Below are 21,949 nucleotides of genomic sequence, written 5' to 3'. Positions count from 1 at the left end.
GTCATCTCACTCCGAATCCCTTCCTCAACCATTTCACTTTCGCTAAGTAGCATTTCCTCCTTGGTTTGAAATGGCGAGTGGGTCATGCTCCCTTGATAAGAATCCAACAACATGCCTCCGAGCCAGGAGCCTCCAACCCTACAGGGCGGCCTCTAACAATGGGCACGGAGCAGCCCGTTAATTTAACTTCCGTTACACACCACACAGAGGGCCAATACCAGAGATGCAGGCTTTATTTCCACAGGCACAGCAGCGCAAAGGAGACCCCTTGTCCTTACGCGTTTCAGCAATGTTCTGCCTTGATCACAGGTGGAGATTATTAATTGCAAGTGCATTTCTGCGTGCTTTTTGTACTTCAAAAAGATCACGTGGCTGGCATTAAAAATACAATTCCCATGGTGCATTTCCCAAGTAATCCGAATGTATTTTACAGAGTCTTAGTGAGTTCATGTTTTCATTTAAATTCACTTTATATTTCCTTTTTCAGTTCCTACACCAATGTTTAAGTGGCTAAAGTTTACTCACGCCATCCAGTTGTTTTAATTTCTAGGCATTTGCTCACGTTTCATGTCTGCCTCGTGAATCAAGCTCCAGCTCCGGCACGATCAGAGTGAGAGGTCATCTCACTCCGAATCCCTTCCTCAACCATTTCACTTTCGCTAAGTAGCATTTCCTCCTTGGTTTGAAATGGCGAGTGGGTCATGCTCCCTTGATAAGAATCCAACAACATGCCTCCGAGCCAAGAGCCTCCAACCCTACAGGGCGGCCTCTAACAACGGGCACGGAGCAGCCCGTCAATTTAACTTCCGTTACACACCACACAGAGGCCCAATACCAGAGATGCAGGCTTTATTTCCACAGGCACAGCAGCGCAAAGGAGACCCCTTGTTCTTACGCGTTTCAGCAATGTTCTGCCTTGATCACAGGTGGGGATTATTAATTGCAAGTGCATTTCTGCGTGCTTTTTGTACTTCAAAAACATCACGTGGCTGGCATTAAAAATACAATTCCCATGGTGCATTTCCCAAGTAATCCGAATGTATTTTACAGAGTCTTAGTGAGTTCATGTTTTCATTTAAATTCACTTTATATTTCCTTTTTCAGTTCCTGCACCAATGTTTAAGTGGCTAAAGTTTACTCACGCCATCCAGTTGTTTTAATTTCTAGGCATTTGCTCACGTTTCATGTCTGCCTCGTGAATCAAGCTCCAGCTCCGGCACGATCAGAGTGAGAGGTCATCTCACTCCGAATCCCTTCCTCAACCATTTCACTTTCGCTAAGTAGCATTTCCTCCTTGGTTTGAAATGGCGAGTGGGTCATGCTTCCTTGATAAGAATCCAACAACATGCCTCCGAGCCAAGAGCCTCCAACCCTACAGGGCGGCCTCTAACAACGGGCACGGAGCAGCCCGTCAATTTAACTTCCGTTACACACCACACAGAGGGCCAATACCAGAGATGCAGGCTTTATTTCCACAGGCACAGCAGCGCAAAGGAGACCCCTTGTCCTTACGCGTTTCAGCAATGTTCTGCCTTGATCACAGGTGGAGATTATTAATTGCAAGTGCATTTCTGCACGCTTTTTGTACTTCAGAAAGATCACGTGGCTGGCATTAAAAATACAATTCCCATGGTGCATTTCCCAAGTAATCCGAATGTATTTTACAGAGTCTTAGTGAGTTCATGTTTTCATTTAAATTCACTTTATATTTCCTTTTTCAGTTCCTGCACCAATGTTTAAGTGGCTAAAGTTTACTCACGCCATACAGTTGTTTTAATTTCTAGCCATTTGCTCACGTTTCATGTCTGCCTCGTGAATCAAGCTCCAGCTCCGGCACGATCAGAGTGAGAGGTCATCTCACTCCGAATCCCTTCCTCAACCATTTCACTTTCGCTAAGTAGCATTTCCTCCTTGGTTTGAAATGGCGAGTGGGTCATGCTCCCTTGATAAGAATCCAACAACATGCCTCCGAGCCAGGAGCCTCCAACCCTACAGTGCGGCCTCTAACAACGGGCACGGAGCAGCCCGTCAATTTAACTTCCGTTACACACCACACAGAGGCCCAATACCAGAGATGCAGGCTTTATTTCCACAGGCACAGCAGTGCAAAGGAGACCCCTTGTCCTTACGCGTTTCAGCAATGTTCTGCCTTGATCACAGGTGGGGATTATTAATTGCAAGTGCATTTCTGCGCGCTTTTTGTACTTCAAAAACATCACGTGGCTGGCATTAAAAATACAATTCCCATGGTGCATTTCCCAAGTAATCCGAATGTATTTTACAGAGTCTTAGTGAGTTCATGTTTTCATTTAAATTCACTTTATATTTCCTTTTTCAGTTCCTGCACCAATGTTTAAGTGGCTAAAGTTTACTCACGCCATCCAGTTGTTTAATTTCTAGGCATTTGCTCACGTTTTATGTCTGCCTCGTGAATCAAGCTCCAGCTCCGGCACGATCAGAGTGAGAGGTCATCTCACTCCGAATCCCTTCCTCAACCATTTCACTTTCGCTAAGTAGCATTTCCTCCTTGGTTTGAAATGGCGAGTGGGTCATGCTCCCTTGATAAGAATCCAACAACATGCCTCCGAGCCAGGAGCCTCCAACCCTACAGGGCGGCCTCTAACAACGGGCACGGAGCAGCCCGTCAATTTAACTTCCGTTACACATCACACAGAGGCCCAATACCAGAGATGCAGGCTTTATTTCCACAGGCACAGCAGTGCAAAGGAGACCCCTTGTCCTTACGCGTTTCAGCAATGTTCTGCCTTGATCACAGGTGGGGATTATTAATTGCAAGTGCATTTCTGCGCGCTTTTTGTACTTCAAAAACATCACGTGGCAGGCATTAAAAATACAATTCCCATGGTGCATTTCCCAAGTAATCCGAATGTATTTTACAGAGTCTTAGTGAGTTCATGTTTTCATTTAAATTCACTTTATATTTCCTTTTTCAGTTCCTGCACCAATGTTTAAGTGGCTAAAGTTTACTCACGCCATCCAGTTGTTTTAATTTCTAGGCATTTATATATATAAATAGGAAATCTCAAAATTCTATTTTGAATAACTTTGGCGCTGGTTGACGAATCCTCGCGAAATTTTCAAAACAAATGGGGCGCTCCGTTCAGCTCCTACCCTAAAAGTCTCGGGGTGATTCGTCAAGCGGGGGCCGAGAAAAAAGGGGGGTCCCAAAACGCGTTTTCCCCATGCATTTTTCCATAGGACCTTTAGTCGCAGCTACAGCCCAAACGGCTGAACAGAATTACGTGAAATTTGGCAGGTCTGGTGTAAATCTCTTCAGTATTTCCTGAGAAAATAGCATTTAAATGCATATCAATATCTATACGCGCGCACCGTGCGCGCACTGTGCGCGCACCCTGCCGTGCGCGAGCGCAATTCTGATTGGTTTTTAGATGTTGGTAAACATTCGAATCGGTCGAAACCAGGAAGTGTCAGCCACCATTTTGTCTCTCGCAGTCTGAGGGGGTGAAAAAAAAAGGTGGAGAACGTGAAAAGGGGGCAGAGGTGACAGTTCCTGACCCCCTAGCCTTGGTCAGGGGGTCACAGAAGCGCCCCCAAGGGCGAAAAAAACAATATTTAAAAAAAAAAATCGCGATGTAACTTGTTCAAGCTGATGGACATTTTGAAAGCATTCAATAATTGACTCTTTCAACCTACTGGTGTTGGATTTGAGCTATCAATGAACAAAGATGAAGAAATGGAAAAGCTCAAGAGTAATAAAAAAAGTCCCTCCAAGGTCTCAAATCGGATCATTGGATGCAAAGTCCAAATTGCCAACCATTGCTCTATGGAGCCACCCATGCAGGAGACAGAGACATTGCTTCAGTAGTCTGGAAATGTAGACTGTTTAATTATGCTTCAGGCAAAGATGAACATTGTGATATAACTTTTATATTCTGATAAACATTTGAATATTTAACACTTTTATAGAGAATATAGCTGAAAAGAATCAAATCACATTAAAGCTCTATCCACTATGACCATTCAAATGAGATATCTTTTTATCAATATAAGAGAAGGCCATCACTGATGCGCTCTCTTTTGTCTCAATGGAAAAGTCACTCTTGTGTGAGAGGGTTCCATGGTGTAATGGTTAGCACTCTGGACTCTGAATCCAGCGATCCGAGGTCAAATCTCGGTGGGACCTACTACAATTATGAGATTCACTGTTTAACTCATTTTTTAGAATTTGGTCTAGAAAAAACCTAATATCAATGTTTTATACTGATGCGTATGAACGCATAAGTATGTATAGATGCATACATAGCTTTATCCGTCTAGATAGCTGTTAGACAATATGAACATATCAATTATTCATAAACATAAATATTGAAGCTGAACCTAGAAACTGTTCTTTCACATCCACATTGTAAACATGAGTTTATTTTCCTTTCTCATCTATATGGCCAGTAATGAGATAGTTCATTTTTGCTGATTTCTTAGCTGACAACATGCTGGACTTACACAGTGCATTTCATTGTGAATTTCTTTGAAAGTGAATTTCAGATTCACACCTTTGACATGTCTTTCAAAAGATTCAACTTTATTGGTTGTGGAATTACTGTTGAAAATCAGTGTGTAAAATCTTTGTACGTCTGAATTTCAAGATTATTATTCAAACTGCACATCTTCGGTCACCGTAATACAAAGTTTGGCTCCTCAAGTTTTGTTTTAATGAACGCTTTGCAATTAAAAAGTTCCTTGTTCCCCTTATCAATAACAGTAAGATTTTAAAAAGTAATGTCGTGCATCAGGCCCCTGTGATGAGTTTGAGAAACCAGAGTGAGTTTGTAAAATCTCTCATTATTTTAAGCCATTTAGTTTCCAGGTATTGTAAAAATTCTATTATTTGCTCACATCTAGTAAACTTTTAGAGTATAATCAATAAATTAATTTTTCACCCTACCGGTATTAGATATGTGATATTAATGAATACACTTGAAAGAAAATGATTTGGTCAAGAGTCATAAAATGGTCCCAACGAGATTTGAACTCGGATCATTGGATTCAAAGTCCAAAGTGCTAACCATTACACCATGGAACCTCCCATGTGAAAGGAGCGCAAACTGCTGCAGCAATGTGGAAATGTCAAAGTTTTTAATATTCTACTGTCAAAGAGAAACTGAATTGGATTGCTTTCCTATTCTGGTAAACTTTTGCATATTGAACTATGTTGGGGAAGGATGTTGCCCAAAAGACTCAAATAACGTTATAACTCTGTTGAACAGTGGTTTTTATGTGAGATAATATTTTTCAATGAAAGATAAGTTGCCCCCTGAGGCAAATCTCTTCTGTCAAAATGGAAAGCTCACCCTGGTAGGGGAGGGTGGATGGTGTCATGGTTAGCACTCTGGACTCTGAAAACAGGGATCTGAGTACAAATTTCAGTGGGACTTATCTGAACTTTACAATTTTCTTTTCCATTCAGTTCTTAGAAGTTTTATTTGGAACAACATCACATTTACTTATAAACATGTAAAAATCAACCTGTACATATGTATCTCTGTATATATAGCTATATGTCTCTGTATATTTATAGGAAAATATAAACATATAGATTATAAAAATAAATATAATTAGTGGAGGTGAAAATCATGAACAGTTGTTGCCTCTCAGCATTTGAAACATGAGTTTCTACTTCTTTCTCTTTTATATGTCCTGAAATTGAGATAGTCACTTTTTACTCATTATTGATCCAACAATACAGTTGATGTATACAAAGCATATCATATGATTTGTGAATAAAGTTCAAAAATGAGAATTTGATCTGTACCTGTGATGCCTCCGACCAAAAGCTTATATTTTACGATTGGAGATCAACTGTTGTAAATCAGCATGAAAAACATTTTCTTTTCACGATTTCCATACTAATATAAAACAACATTTTTACTAGCTGAATGAGATCATCATTTGGGTTCCTCTATGTTTGATTGAAGAAAACTTCTCATTCAAAATGTGCTATTTTCACCTTATCAATAGCAGGAAAGCTTAAAAAAGTGATGCTGTGAATCACCCGTCTGAAATCCGTTTGAGAAAATCAGGATATGATTTTATAATGGCTAACTACTTTGTGAAGAAATTTGATGTCAAAGTATTGTAAAGTTTGTATTGATGTAACTTGTTCAAGCTGATGGACATTTTGAAAGCATTCAATAATTGACTCTTTCAACCTACTGGTGTTGGATTTGAGCTATCAATGAACAAAGATGAAGAAATGGAAAAGCTCAAGAGTAATAAAAAAAGTCCCTCCAAGGTCTCAAATCGGATCATTGGATGCAAAGTCCAAATTGCCAACCATTGCTCTATGGAGCCACCCATGCAGGAGACAGAGACATTGCTTCAGTAGTCTGGAAATGTAGACTGTTTAATTATGCTACAGGCAAAGATGAACATTGTGATATAACTTTTATATTCTGATAAACATTTGAATATTTAACACTTTTATAGAGAATATAGCGAAAAGAATCAAATCACATTAAAGCTCTATCCACTATGACCATTCAAATGAGATATCTTTGTATCAATATAAGAGAAGGCCATCACTGATGCGCTCTCTTTTGTCTCAATGGAAAAGTCACTCTTGTGTGAGAGGGTTCCATGGTGTAATGGTTAGCACTCTGGACTCTGAATCCAGCGATCCGAGTTCAAATCTCGGTGGGACCTACTACAATTATGAGATTCACTGTTTAACTCATTTTTTAGAATTTCATCTAGAAAAAACCTAATATCAATGTTTTATACTGATGCGTATGAACGCATAAGTATGTATAGATGCATACATAGCTTTATCCGTCTAGATAGCTGTTAGACAATATGAACATATCAATTATTCATAAACATAAATATTGAAGCTGAACCTAGAAACTGTTCTTTCACATCCACATTGTAAACATGAGTTTATTTTCCTTTCTCATCTATATGGCCAGTAATGAGATAGTTCATTTTTGCTGATTTCTTAGCTGACAACATGCTGGACTTACACAGTGCATTTCATTGTGAATTTCTTTGAAAGTGAATTTCAGATTCACACCTTTGACATGTCTTTCAAAAGATTCAACTTTATTGGTTGTGGAATTACTGTTGAAAATCAGTGTGTAAAATCTTTGTACGTCTGAATTTCAAGATTATTATTCAAACTGCACATCTTCGGTCACCGTAATACAAAGTTTGGCTCCTCAAGTTTTGTTTTAATGAACGCTTTGCAATTAAAAAGTTCCTTGTTCCCCTTATCAATAACAGTAAGATTTTAAAAAGTAATGTCGTGCATCAGGCCCCTGTGATGAGTTTGAGAAACCAGAGTGAGTTTGTAAAATCTCTCATTATTTTGAGCCATTTAGTTTCCAGGTATTGTAAAAATTCTATTATTTGCTCACATCTAGTAAACTTTTAGAGTATAATCAATAAATTAATTTTTCACCCTACCGGTATTAGATATGTGATATTAATGAATACACTTGAAAGAAAATGATTTGGTCAAGAGTCATAAAATGGTCCCACCGAGATTTGAACTCGGATCATTGGATTCAAAGTCCAAAGTGCTAACCATTACACCATGGAACCTCCCATGAGAAAGGAGCGCAAACTGCTGCAGCAATGTGGAAATGTCAAAGTTTTTAATATTCTACTGTCAAAGAGAAACTGAATTGGATTGCTTTCCTATTCTGGTAAACTTTTGCATATTGAACTATGTTGGGGAAGGATGTTGCCCAAAAGACTCAAATAACGTTATAACTCTGTTGAACAGTGGTTTTTACGTGAGATAATATTTTTCAATGAAAGATAAGTTGCCCCCTGAGGCAAATCTCTTCTGTCAAAATGGAAAGCTCACCCTGGTAGGGGAGGGTGGATGGTGTCATGGTTAGCACTCTGGACTCTGAAAACAGGGATCTGAGTACAAATTTCAGTGGGACTTATCTGAACTTTACAATTTTCTTTTCCATTCAGTTCTTAGAAGTTTTATTTGGAACAACATCACATTTACTTATAAACATGTAAAAATCAACCTGTACATATGTATCTCTGTATATATAGCTATATGTCTCTGTATATTTATAGGAAAATATAAACATATAGATTATAAAAATAAATATAATTAGTGGAGGTGAAAATCATGAACAGTTGTTGCCTCTCAGCATTTGAAACATGAGTTTCTACTTCTTTCTCTTTTATATGTCCTGAAATTGAGATAGTCACTTTTTACTCATTATTGATCCAACAATACAGTTGATGTATACAAAGCATATCATATGATTTGTGAATAAAGTTCAAAAATGAGAATTTGATCTGTACCTGTGATGCCTCCGACCAAAAGCTTATATTTTACGATTGGAGATCAACTGTTGTAAATCAGCATGAAAAACATTTTCTTTTCACGATTTCCATACTAATATAAAACAACATTTTTACTAGCTGAATGAGATCATCATTTGGGTTCCTCTATGTTTGATTGAAGAAAACTTCTCATTCAAAATGTGCTATTTTCGCCTTATCAATAGCAGGAAAGCTTAAAAAAGTGATGCTGTGAATCACCCGTCTGAAATGCGTTTGAGAAAATCAGGATATGATTTTATAATGGCTAACTACTTTGTGAAGAAATTTGATGTCAAAGTATTGTAAAGTTTGTATTGATGTAACTTGTTCAAGCTGATGGACATTTTGAAAGCATTCAATAATTGACTCTTTCAACCTACTGGTGTTGGATTTGAGCTATCAATGAACAAAGATGAAGAAATGGAAAAGCTCAAGAGTAATAAAAAAGTCCCTCCAAGGTCTCAAATCGGATCATTGGATGCAAAGTCCAAATTGCCAACCATTGCTCTATGGAGCCACCCATGCAGGAGACAGAGACATTGCTTCAGTAGTCTGGAAATGTAGACTGTTTAATTATGCTACAGGCAAAGATGAACATTGTGATATAACTTTTATATTCTGATAAACATTTGAATATTTAACACTTTTATAGAGAATATAGCGAAAAGAATCAAATCACATTAAAGCTCTATCCACTATGACCATTCAAATGAGATATCTTTGTATCAATATAAGAGAAGGCCATCACTGATGCGCTCTCTTTTGTCTCAATGGAAAAGTCACTCTTGTGTGAGAGGGTTCCATGGTGTAATGGTTAGCACTCTGGACTCTGAATCCAGCGATCCGAGTTCAAATCTCGGTGGGACCTACTACAATTATGAGATTCACTGTTTAACTCATTTTTTAGAATTTGGTCTAGAAAAAACCTAATATCAATGTTTTATACTGATGCGTATGAACGCATAAGTATGTATAGATGCATACATAGCTTTATCCGTCTAGATAGCTGTTAGACAATATGAACATATCAATTATTCATAAACATAAATATTGAAGCTGAACCTAGAAACTGTTCTTTCACATCCACATTGTAAACATGAGTTTATTTTCCTTTCTCATCTATATGGCCAGTAATGAGATAGTTAATTTTTGCTGATTTCTTAGCTGACAACATGCTGGACTTACACAGTGCATTTCATTGTGAATTTCTTTGAAAGTGAATTTCAGATTCACACCTTTGACATGTCTTTCAAAAGATTCAACTTTATTGGTTGTGGAATTACTGTTGAAAATCAGTGTGTAAAATCTTTGTACGTCTGAATTTCAAGATTATTATTCAAACTGCACATCTTCGGTCACCGTAATACAAAGTTTGGCTCCTCAAGTTTTGTTTTAATGAACGCTTTGCAATTAAAAAGTTCCTTGTTCCCCTTATCAATAACAGTAAGATTTTAAAAAGTAATGTCGTGCATCAGGCCCCTGTGATGAGTTTGAGAAACCAGAGTGAGTTTGTAAAATCTCTCATTATTTTGAGCCATTTAGTTTCCAGGTATTGTAAAAATTCTATTATTTGCTCACATCTAGTAAACTTTTAGAGTATAATCAATAAATTAATTTTTCACCCTACCGGTATTAGATATGTGATATTAATGAATACACTTGAAAGAAAATGATTTGGTCAAGAGTCATAAAATGGTCCCACCGAGATTTGAACTCGGATCATTGGATTCAAAGTCCAAAGTGCTAACCATTACACCATGGAACCTCCCATGTGAAAGGAGCGCAAACTGCTGCAGCAATGTGGAAATGTCAAAGTTTTTAATATTCTACTGTCAAAGAGAAACTGAATTGGATTGCTTTCCTATTCTGGTAAACTTTTGCATATTGAACTATGTTGGGGAAGGATGTTGCCCAAAAGACTCAAATAACGTTATAACTCTGTTGAACAGTGGTTTTTATGTGAGATAATATTTTTCAATGAAAGATAAGTTGCCCCCTGAGGCAAATCTCTTCTGTCAAAATGGAAAGCTCACCCTGGTAGGGGAGGGTGGATGGTGTCATGGTTAGCACTCTGGACTCTGAAAACAGGGATCTGAGTACAAATTTCAGTGGGACTTATCTGAACTTTACAATTTTCTTTTCCATTCAGTTCTTAGAAGTTTTATTTGGAACAACATCACATTTACTTATAAACATGTAAAAATCAACCTGTACATATGTATCTCTGTATATATAGCTATATGTCTCTGTATATTTATAGGAAAATATAAACATATAGATTATAAAAATAAATATAATTAGTGGAGGTGAAAATCATGAACAGTTGTTGCCTCTCAGCATTTGAAACATGAGTTTCTACTTCTTTCTCTTTTATATGTCCTGAAATTGAGATAGTCACTTTTTACTCATTATTGATCCAACAATACAGTTGATGTATACAAAGCATATCATATGATTTGTGAATAAAGTTCAAAAATGAGAATTTGATCTGTACCTGTGATGCCTCCGACCAAAAGCTTATATTTTACGATTGGAGATCAACTGTTGTAAATCAGCATGAAAAACATTTTCTTTTCACGATTTCCATACTAATATAAAACAACATTTTTACTAGCTGAATGAGATCATCATTTGGGTTCCTCTATGTTTGATTGAAGAAAACTTCTCATTCAAAATGTGCTATTTTCGCCTTATCAATAGCAGGAAAGCTTAAAAAAGTGATGCTGTGAATCCCCCGTCTGAAATGCGTTTGAGAAAATCAGGATATGATTTTATAATGGCTAACTACTTTGTGAAGAAATTTGATGTCAAAGTATTGTAAAGTTTGTATTGATGTAACTTGTTCAAGCTGATGGACATTTTGAAAGCATTCAATAATTGACTCTTTCAACCTACTGGTGTTGGATTTGAGCTATCAATGAACAAAGATGAAGAAATGGAAAAGCTCAAGAGTAATAAAAAAGTCCCTCCAAGGTCTCAAATCGGATCATTGGATGCAAAGTCCAAATTGCCAACCATTGCTCTATGGAGCCACCCATGCAGGAGACAGAGACATTGCTTCAGTAGTCTGGAAATGTAGACTGTTTAATTATGCTACAGGCAAAGATGAACATTGTGATATAACTTTTATATTCTGATAAACATTTGAATATTTAACACTTTTATAGAGAATATAGCGAAAAGAATCAAATCACATTAAAGCTCTATCCACTATGACCATTCAAATGAGATATCTTTGTATCAATATAAGAGAAGGCCATCACTGATGCGCTCTCTTTTGTCTCAATGGAAAAGTCACTCTTGTGTGAGAGGGTTCCATGGTGTAATGGTTAGCACTCTGGACTCTGAATCCAGCGATCCGAGTTCAAATCTCGGTGGGACCTACTACAATTATGAGATTCACTGTTTAACTCATTTTTTAGAATTTGGTCTAGAAAAAACCTAATATCAATGTTTTATACTGATGCGTATGAACGCATAAGTATGTATAGATGCATACATAGCTTTATCCGTCTAGATAGCTGTTAGACAATATGAACATATCAATTATTCATAAACATAAATATTGAAGCTGAACCTAGAAACTGTTCTTTCACATCCACATTGTAAACATGAGTTTATTTTCCTTTCTCATCTATATGGCCAGTAATGAGATAGTTCATTTTTGCTGATTTCTTAGCTGACAACATGCTGGACTTACACAGTGCATTTCATTGTGAATTTCTTTGAAAGTGAATTTCAGATTCACACCTTTGACATGTCTTTCAAAAGATTCAACTTTATTGGTTGTGGAATTACTGTTGAAAATCAGTGTGTAAAATCTTTGTACGTCTGAATTTCAAGATTATTATTCAAACTGCACATCTTCGGTCACCGTAATACAAAGTTTGGCTCCTCAAGTTTTGTTTTAATGAACGCTTTGCAATTAAAAAGTTCCTTGTTCCCCTTATCAATAACAGTAAGATTTTAAAAAGTAATGTCGTGCATCAGGCCCCTGTGATGAGTTTGAGAAACCAGAGTGAGTTTGTAAAATCTCTCATTATTTTGAGCCATTTAGTTTCCAGGTATTGTAAAAATTCTATTATTTGCTCACATCTAGTAAACTTTTAGAGTATAATCAATAAATTAATTTTTCACCCTACCGGTATTAGATATGTGATATTAATGAATACACTTGAAAGAAAATGATTTGGTCAAGAGTCATAAAATGGTCCCACCGAGATTTGAACTCGGATCATTGGATTCAAAGTCCAAAGTGCTAACCATTACACCATGGAACCTCCCATGTGAAAGGAGCGCAAACTGCTGCAGCAATGTGGAAATGTCAAAGTTTTTAATATTCTACTGTCAAAGAGAAACTGAATTGGATTGCTTTCCTATTCTGGTAAACTTTTGCATATTGAACTATGTTGGGGAAGGATGTTGCCCAAAAGACTCAAATAACGTTATAACTCTGTTGAACAGTGGTTTTTATGTGAGATAATATTTTTCAATGAAAGATAAGTTGCCCCCTGAGGCAAATCTCTTCTGTCAAAATGGAAAGCTCACCCTGGTAGGGGAGGGTGGATGGTGTCATGGTTAGCACTCTGGACTCTGAAAACAGGGATCTGAGTACAAATTTCAGTGGGACTTATCTGAACTTTACAATTTTCTTTTCCATTCAGTTCTTAGAAGTTTTATTTGGAACAACATCACATTTACTTATAAACATGTAAAAATCAACCTGTACATATGTATCTCTGTATATATAGCTATATGTCTCTGTATATTTATAGGAAAATATAAACATATAGATTATAAAAATAAATATAATTAGTGGAGGTGAAAATCATGAACAGTTGTTGCCTCTCAGCATTTGAAACATGAGTTTCTACTTCTTTCTCTTTTATATGTCCTGAAATTGAGATAGTCACTTTTTACTCAGTATTGATCCAACAATACAGTTGATGTATACAAAGCATATCATATGATTTGTGAATAAAGTTCAAAAATGAGAATTTGATCTGTACCTGTGATGCCTCCGACCAAAAGCTTATATTTTACGATTGGAGATCAACTGTTGTAAATCAGCATGAAAAACATTTTCTTTTCACGATTTCCATACTAATATAAAACAACATTTTTACTAGCTGAATGAGATCATCATTTGGGTTCCTCTATGTTTGATTGAAGAAAACTTCTCATTCAAAATGTGCTATTTTCGCCTTATCAATAGCAGGAAAGCTTAAAAAAGTGATGCTGTGAATCCCCCGTCTGAAATGCGTTTGAGAAAATCAGGATATGATTTTATAATGGCTAACTACTTTGTGAAGAAATTTGATGTCAAAGTATTGTAAAGTTTGTATTGATGTAACTTGTTCAAGCTGATGGACATTTTGAAAGCATTCAATAATTGACTCTTTCAACCTACTGGTGTTGGATTTGAGCTATCAATGAACAAAGATGAAGAAATGGAAAAGCTCAAGAGTAATAAAAAAGTCCCTCCAAGGTCTCAAATCGGATCATTGGATGCAAAGTCCAAATTGCCAACCATTGCTCTATGGAGCCACCCATGCAGGAGACAGAGACATTGCTTCAGTAGTCTGGAAATGTAGACTGTTTAATTATGCTACAGGCAAAGATGAACATTGTGATATAACTTTTATATTCTGATAAACATTTGAATATTTAACACTTTTATAGAGAATATAGCGAAAAGAATCAAATCACATTAAAGCTCTATCCACTATGACCATTCAAATGAGATATCTTTGTATCAATATAAGAGAAGGCCATCACTGATGCGCTCTCTTTTGTCTCAATGGAAAAGTCACTCTTGTGTGAGAGGGTTCCATGGTGTAATGGTTAGCACTCTGGACTCTGAATCCAGCGATCCGAGTTCAAATCTCGGTGGGACCTACTACAATTATGAGATTCACTGTTTAACTCATTTTTTAGAATTTGGTCTAGAAAAAACCTAATATCAATGTTTTATACTGATGCGTATGAACGCATAAGTATGTATAGATGCATACATAGCTTTATCCGTCTAGATAGCTGTTAGACAATATGAACATATCAATTATTCATAAACATAAATATTGAAGCTGAACCTAGAAACTGTTCTTTCACATCCACATTGTAAACATGAGTTTATTTTCCTTTCTCATCTATATGGCCAGTAATGAGATAGTTCATTTTTGCTGATTTCTTAGCTGACAACATGCTGGACTTACACAGTGCATTTCATTGTGAATTTCTTTGAAAGTGAATTTCAGATTCACACCTTTGACATGTCTTTCAAAAGATTCAACTTTATTGGTTGTGGAATTACTGTTGAAAATCAGTGTGTAAAATCTTTGTACGTCTGAATTTCAAGATTATTATTCAAACTGCACATCTTCGGTCACCGTAATACAAAGTTTGGCTCCTCAAGTTTTGTTTTAATGAACGCTTTGCAATTAAAAAGTTCCTTGTTCCCCTTATCAATAACAGTAAGATTTTAAAAAGTAATGTCGTGCATCAGGCCCCTGTGATGAGTTTGAGAAACCAGAGTGAGTTTGTAAAATCTCTCATTATTTTGAGCCATTTAGTTTCCAGGTATTGTAAAAATTCTATTATTTGCTCACATCTAGTAAACTTTTAGAGTATAATCAATAAATTAATTTTTCACCCTACCGGTATTAGATATGTGATATTAATGAATACACTTGAAAGAAAATGATTTGGTCAAGAGTCATAAAATGGTCCCACCGAGATTTGAACTCGGATCATTGGATTCAAAGTCCAAAGTGCTAACCATTACACCATGGAACCTCCCATGTGAAAGGAGCGCAAACTGCTGCAGCAATGTGGAAATGTCAAAGTTTTTAATATTCTACTGTCAAAGAGAAACTGAATTGGATTGCTTTCCTATTCTGGTAAACTTTTGCATATTGAACTATGTTGGGGAAGGATGTTGCCCAAAAGACTCAAATAACGTTATAACTCTGTTGAACAGTGGTTTTTATGTGAGATAATATTTTTCAATGAAAGATAAGTTGCCCCCTGAGGCAAATCTCTTCTGTCAAAATGGAAAGCTCACCCTGGTAGGGGAGGGTGGATGGTGTCATGGTTAGCACTCTGGACTCTGAAAACAGGGATCTGAGTACAAATTTCAGTTGGACTTATCTGAACTTTACAATTTTCTTTTCCATTCAGTTCTTAGAAGTTTTATTTGGAACAACATCACATTTACTTATAAACATGTAAAAATCAACCTGTACATATGTATCTCTGTATATATAGCTATATGTCTCTGTATATTTATAGGAAAATATAAACATATAGATTATAAAAATAAATATAATTAGTGGAGGTGAAAATCATGAACAGTTGTTGCCTCTCAGCATTTGAAACATGAGTTTCTACTTCTTTCTCTTTTATATGTCCTGAAATTGAGATAGTCACTTTTTACTCAGTATTGATCCAACAATACAGTTGATGTATACAAAGCATATCATATGATTTGTGAATAAAGTTCAAAAATGAGAATTTGATCTGTACCTGTGATGCCTCCGACCAAAAGCTTATATTTTACGATTGGAGATCAACTGTTGTAAATCAGCATGAAAAACATTTTCTTTTCACGATTTCCATACTAATATAAAACAACATTTTTACTAGCTGAATGAGATCATCATTTGGGTTCCTCTATGTTTGATTGAAGAAAACTTCTCATTCAAAATGTGCTATTTTCGCCTTATCAATAGCAGGAAAGCTTAAAAAAGTGATGCTGTGAATCCCCCGTCTGAAATGCGTTTGAGAAAATCAGGATATGATTTTATAATGGCTAACTACTTTGTGAAGAAATTTGATGTCAAAGTATTGTAAAGTTTGTATTGATGTAACTTGTTCAAGCTGATGGACATTTTGAAAGCATTCAATAATTGACTCTTTCAACCTACTGGTGTTGGATTTGAGCTATCAATGAACAAAGATGAAGAAATGGAAAAGCTCAAGAGTAATAAAAAAAGTCCCTCCAAGGTCTCAAATCGGATCATTGGATGCAAAGTCCAAATTGCCAACCATTGCTCTATGGAGCCACCCATGCAGGAGACTGAGACATTGCTTCAGTAGTCTGGAAATGTAGACTGTTTAATTATGCTACAGGCAAAGATGAACATTGTGATATAACTTTTATATTCTGATAAACATTTGAATATTTAACACTTTTATAGAGAATATAGCGAAAAGAATCAAATCACATTAAAGCTCTATCCACTATGACCATTCAAATGAGATATCTTTGTATCAATATAAGAGAAGGCCATCACTGATGCGCTCTCTTTTGTCTCAATGGAAAAGTCACTCTTGTGTGAGAGGGTTCCATGGTGTAATGGTTAGCACTCTGGACTCTGAATCCAGCGATCCGAGTTCAAATCTCGGTGGGACCTACTACAATTATGAGATTCACTGTTTAACTCATTTTTTAGAATTTGGTCTAGAAAAAACCTAATATCAATGTTTTATACTGATGCGTATGAACGCATAAGTATGTATAGATGCATACATAGCTTTATCCGTCTAGATAGCTGTTAGACAATATGAACATATCAATTATTCATAAACATAAATATTGAAGCTGAACCTAGAAACTGTTCTTTCACATCCACATTGTAAACATGAGTTTATTTTCCTTTCTCATCTATATGGCCAGTAATGAGATAGTTCATTTTTGCTGATTTCTTAGCTGACAACATGCTGGACTTACACAGTGCATTTCATTGTGAATTTCTTTGAAAGTGAATTTCAGATTCACACCTTTGACATGTCTTTCAAAAGATTCAACTTTATTGGTTGTGGAATTACTGTTGAAAATCAGTGTGTAAAATCTTTGTACGTCTGAATTTCAAGATTATTATTCAAACTGCACATCTTCGGTCACCGTAATACAAACTTTGGCTCCTCAAGTTTTGTTTTAATGAACGCTTTGCAATTAAAAAGTTCCTTGTTCCCCTTATCAATAACAGTAAGATTTTAAAAAGTAATGTCGTGCATCAGGCCCCTGTGATGAGTTTGAGAAACCAGAGTGAGTTTGTAAAATCTCTCATTATTTTGAGCCATTTAGTTTCCAGGTATTGTAAAAATTCTATTATTTGCTCACATCTAGTAAACTTTTAGAGTATAATCAATAAATTAATTTTTCACCCTACCGGTATTAGATATGTGATATTAATGAATACACTTGAAAGAAAATGATTTGGTCAAGAGTCATAAAATGGTCCCACCGAGATTTGAACTCGGATCATTGGATTCAAAGTCCAAAGTGCTAACCATTACACCATGGAACCTCCCATGTGAAAGGAGCGCAAACTGCTGCAGCAATGTGGAAATGTCAAAGTTTTTAATATTCTACTGTCAAAGAGAAACTGAATTGGATTGCTTTCCTATTCTGGTAAACTTTTGCATATTGAACTATGTTGGGGAAGGATGTTGCCCAAAAGACTCAAATAACGTTATAACTCTGTTGAACAGTGGTTTTTATGTGAGATAATATTTTTCAATGAAAGATAAGTTGCCCCCTGAGGCAAATCTCTTCTGTCAAAATGGAAAGCTCATCCTGGTAGGGGAGGGTGGATGGTGTCATGGTTAGCACTCTGGACTCTGAAAACAGGGATCTGAGTACAAATTTCAGTGGGACTTATCTCAACTTTACAATTTTCTTTTCCATTCAGTTCTTAGAAGTTTTATTTGGAACAACATCACATTTACTTATAAACATGTAAAAATCAACCTGTACATATGTATCTCTGTATATATAGCTATATGTCTCTGTATATTTATAGGAAAATATAAACATATAGATTATAAAAATAAATATAATTAGTGGAGGTGAAAATCATGAACAGTTGTTGCCTCTCAGCATTTGAAACATGAGTTTCTACTTCTTTCTCTTTCATATGTCCTGAAATTGAGATAGTCACTTTTTACTCATTATTGATCCAACAATACAGTTGATGTATACAAAGCATATCATATGATTTGTGAATAAAGTTCAAAAATGAGAATTTGATCAGTACCTGTGATGCCTCCGACCAAAAGCTTATATTTTACGATTGGAGATCAACTGTTGTAAATCAGCATGAAAAACATTTTCTTTTCACGATTTCCATACTAATATAAAACAACATTTTTACTAGCTGAATGAGATCATCATTTGGGTTCCTCTGTGTTTGATTGAACTAAACTTCTCATTCAAAATGTGCTATTTTCGCCTTATCAATAGCAGGAAAGCTTAAAAAAGTGATGCTGTGAATCACCCGTCTGAAATGCGTTTGAGAAAATCAGGATATGATTTTATAAAGGCTAACTACTTTGTGAAGAAATTTGATGTCAAAGTATTGTAAAGTTTGTATTGATGTAACTTGTTCAAGCTGATGGACATTTTGAAAGCATTCAATAATTGACTCTTTCAACCTACTGGTGTTGGATTTGAGCTATCAATGAACAAAGATGAAGAAATGGAAAAGCTCAAGAGTAATAAAAAAAGTCCCTCCAAGGTCTCAAATCGGATCATTGGATGCAAAGTCCAAATTGCCAACCATTGCTCTATGGAGCCACCCATGCAGGAGACAGAGACATTGCTTCAGTAGTCTGGAAATGTAGACTGTTTAATTATGCTACAGGCAAAGATGAACATTGTGATATAACTTTTATATTCTGATAAACATTTGAATATTTAACACTTTTATAGAGAATATAGCGAAAAGAATCAAATCACATTAAAGCTCTATCCACTATGACCATTCAAATGAGATATCTTTGTATCAATATAAGAGAAGGCCATCACTGATGCGCTCTCTTTTGTCTCAATGGAAAAGTCACTCTTGTGTGAGAGGGTTCCATGGTGTAATGGTTAGCACTCTGGACTCTGAATCCAGCGATCCGAGTTCAAATCTCGGTGGGACCTACTACAATTATGAGATTCACTGTTTAACTCATTTTTTAGAATTTGGTCTAGAAAAAACCTAATATCAATGTTTTATACTGATGCGTATGAACGCATAAGTATGTATAGATGCATACATAGCTTTATCCGTCTAGATAGCTGTTAGACAATATGAACATATCAATTATTCATAAACATAAATATTGAAGCTGAACCTAGAAACTGTTCTTTCACATCCACATTGTAAACATGAGTTTATTTTCCTTTCTCATCTATATGGCCAGTAATGAGATAGTTCATTTTTGCTGATTTCTTAGCTGACAACATGCTGGACTTACACAGTGCATTTCATTGTGAATTTCTTTGAAAGTGAATTTCAGATTCACACCTTTGACATGTCTTTCAAAAGATTCAACTTTATTGGTTGTGGAATTACTGTTGAAAATCAGTGTGTAAAATCTTTGTACGTCTGAATTTCAAGATTATTATTCAAACTGCACATCTTCGGTCACCGTAATACAAAGTTTGGCTCCTCAAGTTTTGTTTTAATGAACGCTTTGCAATTAAAAAGTTCCTTGTTCCCCTTATCAATAACAGTAAGATTTTAAAAAGTAATGTCGTGCATCAGGCCCCTGTGATGAGTTTGAGAAACCAGAGTGAGTTTGTAAAATCTCTCATTATTTTGAGCCATTTAGTTTCCAGGTATTGTAAAAATTCTATTATTTGCTCACATCTAGTAAACTTTTAGAGTATAATCAATAAATTAATTTTTCACCCTACCGGTATTAGATATGTGATATTAATGAATACACTTGAAAGAAAATGATTTGGTCAAGAGTCATAAAATGGTCCCACCGAGATTTGAACTCGGATCATTGGATTCAAAGTGCAAAGTGCTAACCATTACACCATGGAACCTCCCATGTGAAAGGAGTGCAAACTGCTGCAGCAATGTGGAAATGTCAAAGTTTTTAATATTCTACTGTCAAAGAGAAACTGAATTGGATTGCTTTCCTATTCTGGTAAACTTTTGCATATTGAACTATGTTGGGGAAGGATGTTGCCCAAAAGACTCAAATAACGTTATAACTCTGTTGAACAGTGGTTTTTATGTGAGATAATATTTTTCAATGAAAGATAAGTTGCCCCCTGAGGCAAATCTCTTCTGTCAAAATGGAAAGCTCATCCTGGTAGGGGAGGGTGGATGGTGTCATGGTTAGCACTCTGGACTCTGAAAACAGGGATCTGAGTACAAATTTCAGTGGGACTTATCTCAACTTTACAATTTTCTTTTCCATTCAGTTCTTAGAAGTTTTATTTGGAACAACATCACATTTACTTATAAACATGTAAAAATCAACCTGTACATATGTATCTCTGTATATATAGCTATATGTCTCTGTATATTTATAGGAAAATATAAACATATAGATTATAAAAATAAATATAATTAGTGGAGGTGAAAATCATGAACAGTTGTTGCCTCTCAGCATTTGAAACATGAGTTTCTACTTCTTTCTCTTTTATATGTCCTGAAATTGAGATAGTCACTTTTTACTCATTATTGATCCAACAATACAGTTGATGTATACAAAGCATATCATATGATTTGTGAATAAAGTTCAAAAATGAGAATTTGATCAGTACCTGTGATGCCTCCGACCAAAAGCTTATATTTTACGATTGGAGATCAACTGTTGTAAATCAGCATGAAAAACATTTTCTTTTCACGATTTCCATACTAATATAAAACAACATTTTTACTAGCTGAATGAGATCATCATTTGGGTTCCTCTGTGTTTGATTGAACTAAACTTCTCATTCAAAATGTGCTATTTTCGCCTTATCAATAGCAGGAAAGCTTAAAAAAGTGATGCTGTGAATCACCCGTCTGAAATGCGTTTGAGAAAATCAGGATATGATTTTATAAAGGCTAACTACTTTGTGAAGAAATTTGATGTCAAAGTATTGTAAAGTTTGTATTGATGTAACTTGTTCAAGCTGATGGACATTTTGAAAGCATTCAATAATTGACTCTTTCAACCTACTGGTGTTGGATTTGAGCTATCAATGAACAAAGATGAAGAAATGGAAAAGCTCAAGAGTAATAAAAAAAGTCCCTCCAAGGTCTCAAATCGGATCATTGGATGCAAAGTCCAAATTGCCAACCATTGCTCTATGGAGCCACCCATGCAGGAGACAGAGACATTGCTTCAGTAGTCTGGAAATGTAGACTGTTTAATTATGCTACAGGCAAAGATGAACATTGTGATATAACTTTTATATTCTGATAAACATTTGAATATTTAACACTTTTATAGAGAATATAGCGAAAAGAATCAAATCACATTAAAGCTCTATCCACTATGACCATTCAAATGAGATATCTTTGTATCAATATAAGAGAAGGCCATCACTGATGCGCTCTCTTTTGTCTCAATGGAAAAGTCACTCTTGTGTGAGAGGGTTCCATGGTGTAATGGTTAGCACTCTGGACTCTGAATCCAGCGATCCGAGTTCAAATCTCGGTGGGACCTACTACAATTATGAGATTCACTGTTTAACTCATTTTTTAGAATTTGGTCTAGAAAAAACCTAATATCAATGTTTTATACTGATGCGTATGAACGCATAAGTATGTATAGATGCATACATAGCTTTATCCGTCTAGATAGCTGTTAGACAATATGAACATATCAATTATTCATAAAC

At 35.8% G+C, this 21,949-nt stretch overlaps 12 non-coding genes across 12 annotated transcripts; 7 read left to right on the top strand and 5 right to left on the bottom strand.

The window, feature by feature from the left end:
• The first annotated feature begins 6,609 nt into the window (after positions 1 to 6,609).
• Positions 6,610 to 6,681, top strand: TRNAQ-CUG (transfer RNA glutamine (anticodon CUG)). The gene has a single exon. It is a non-coding gene; the product is annotated as a tRNA-Gln (tRNA).
• An 825-nt stretch (positions 6,682 to 7,506) lies between these two features.
• TRNAQ-UUG (transfer RNA glutamine (anticodon UUG)) lies at positions 7,507 to 7,578 on the bottom strand. The gene has a single exon. It is a non-coding gene; the product is annotated as a tRNA-Gln (tRNA).
• Positions 7,579 to 9,124: 1,546 nt separating this feature from the next.
• Positions 9,125 to 9,196, top strand: TRNAQ-CUG (transfer RNA glutamine (anticodon CUG)). Its single transcript has one exon. It is a non-coding gene; the product is annotated as a tRNA-Gln (tRNA).
• Positions 9,197 to 10,021: 825 nt separating this feature from the next.
• Positions 10,022 to 10,093, bottom strand: TRNAQ-UUG (transfer RNA glutamine (anticodon UUG)). The gene has a single exon. It is a non-coding gene; the product is annotated as a tRNA-Gln (tRNA).
• A 1,546-nt stretch (positions 10,094 to 11,639) lies between these two features.
• Positions 11,640 to 11,711, top strand: TRNAQ-CUG (transfer RNA glutamine (anticodon CUG)). The gene has a single exon. It is a non-coding gene; the product is annotated as a tRNA-Gln (tRNA).
• An 825-nt stretch (positions 11,712 to 12,536) lies between these two features.
• Positions 12,537 to 12,608, bottom strand: TRNAQ-UUG (transfer RNA glutamine (anticodon UUG)). The gene has a single exon. It is a non-coding gene; the product is annotated as a tRNA-Gln (tRNA).
• A 1,546-nt stretch (positions 12,609 to 14,154) lies between these two features.
• TRNAQ-CUG (transfer RNA glutamine (anticodon CUG)) lies at positions 14,155 to 14,226 on the top strand. The gene has a single exon. It is a non-coding gene; the product is annotated as a tRNA-Gln (tRNA).
• An 825-nt stretch (positions 14,227 to 15,051) lies between these two features.
• On the bottom strand, positions 15,052 to 15,123 carry TRNAQ-UUG (transfer RNA glutamine (anticodon UUG)). The gene has a single exon. It is a non-coding gene; the product is annotated as a tRNA-Gln (tRNA).
• Positions 15,124 to 16,670: 1,547 nt separating this feature from the next.
• On the top strand, positions 16,671 to 16,742 carry TRNAQ-CUG (transfer RNA glutamine (anticodon CUG)). Its single transcript has one exon. It is a non-coding gene; the product is annotated as a tRNA-Gln (tRNA).
• An 825-nt stretch (positions 16,743 to 17,567) lies between these two features.
• Positions 17,568 to 17,639, bottom strand: TRNAQ-UUG (transfer RNA glutamine (anticodon UUG)). Its single transcript has one exon. It is a non-coding gene; the product is annotated as a tRNA-Gln (tRNA).
• A 1,547-nt stretch (positions 17,640 to 19,186) lies between these two features.
• TRNAQ-CUG (transfer RNA glutamine (anticodon CUG)) lies at positions 19,187 to 19,258 on the top strand. Its single transcript has one exon. It is a non-coding gene; the product is annotated as a tRNA-Gln (tRNA).
• Positions 19,259 to 21,702: 2,444 nt separating this feature from the next.
• On the top strand, positions 21,703 to 21,774 carry TRNAQ-CUG (transfer RNA glutamine (anticodon CUG)). Its single transcript has one exon. It is a non-coding gene; the product is annotated as a tRNA-Gln (tRNA).
• Positions 21,775 to 21,949: the final 175 nt, after the last annotated feature.

Source organism: Triturus cristatus, chromosome 5_2 (genome assembly GCF_964204655.1).
Source record: "Triturus cristatus chromosome 5_2, aTriCri1.1, whole genome shotgun sequence".
Classification (NCBI taxonomy): Eukaryota; Metazoa; Chordata; class Amphibia; order Caudata; family Salamandridae; genus Triturus; species Triturus cristatus.
This window is presented reverse-complemented; position numbering and strand designations above follow the sequence as displayed.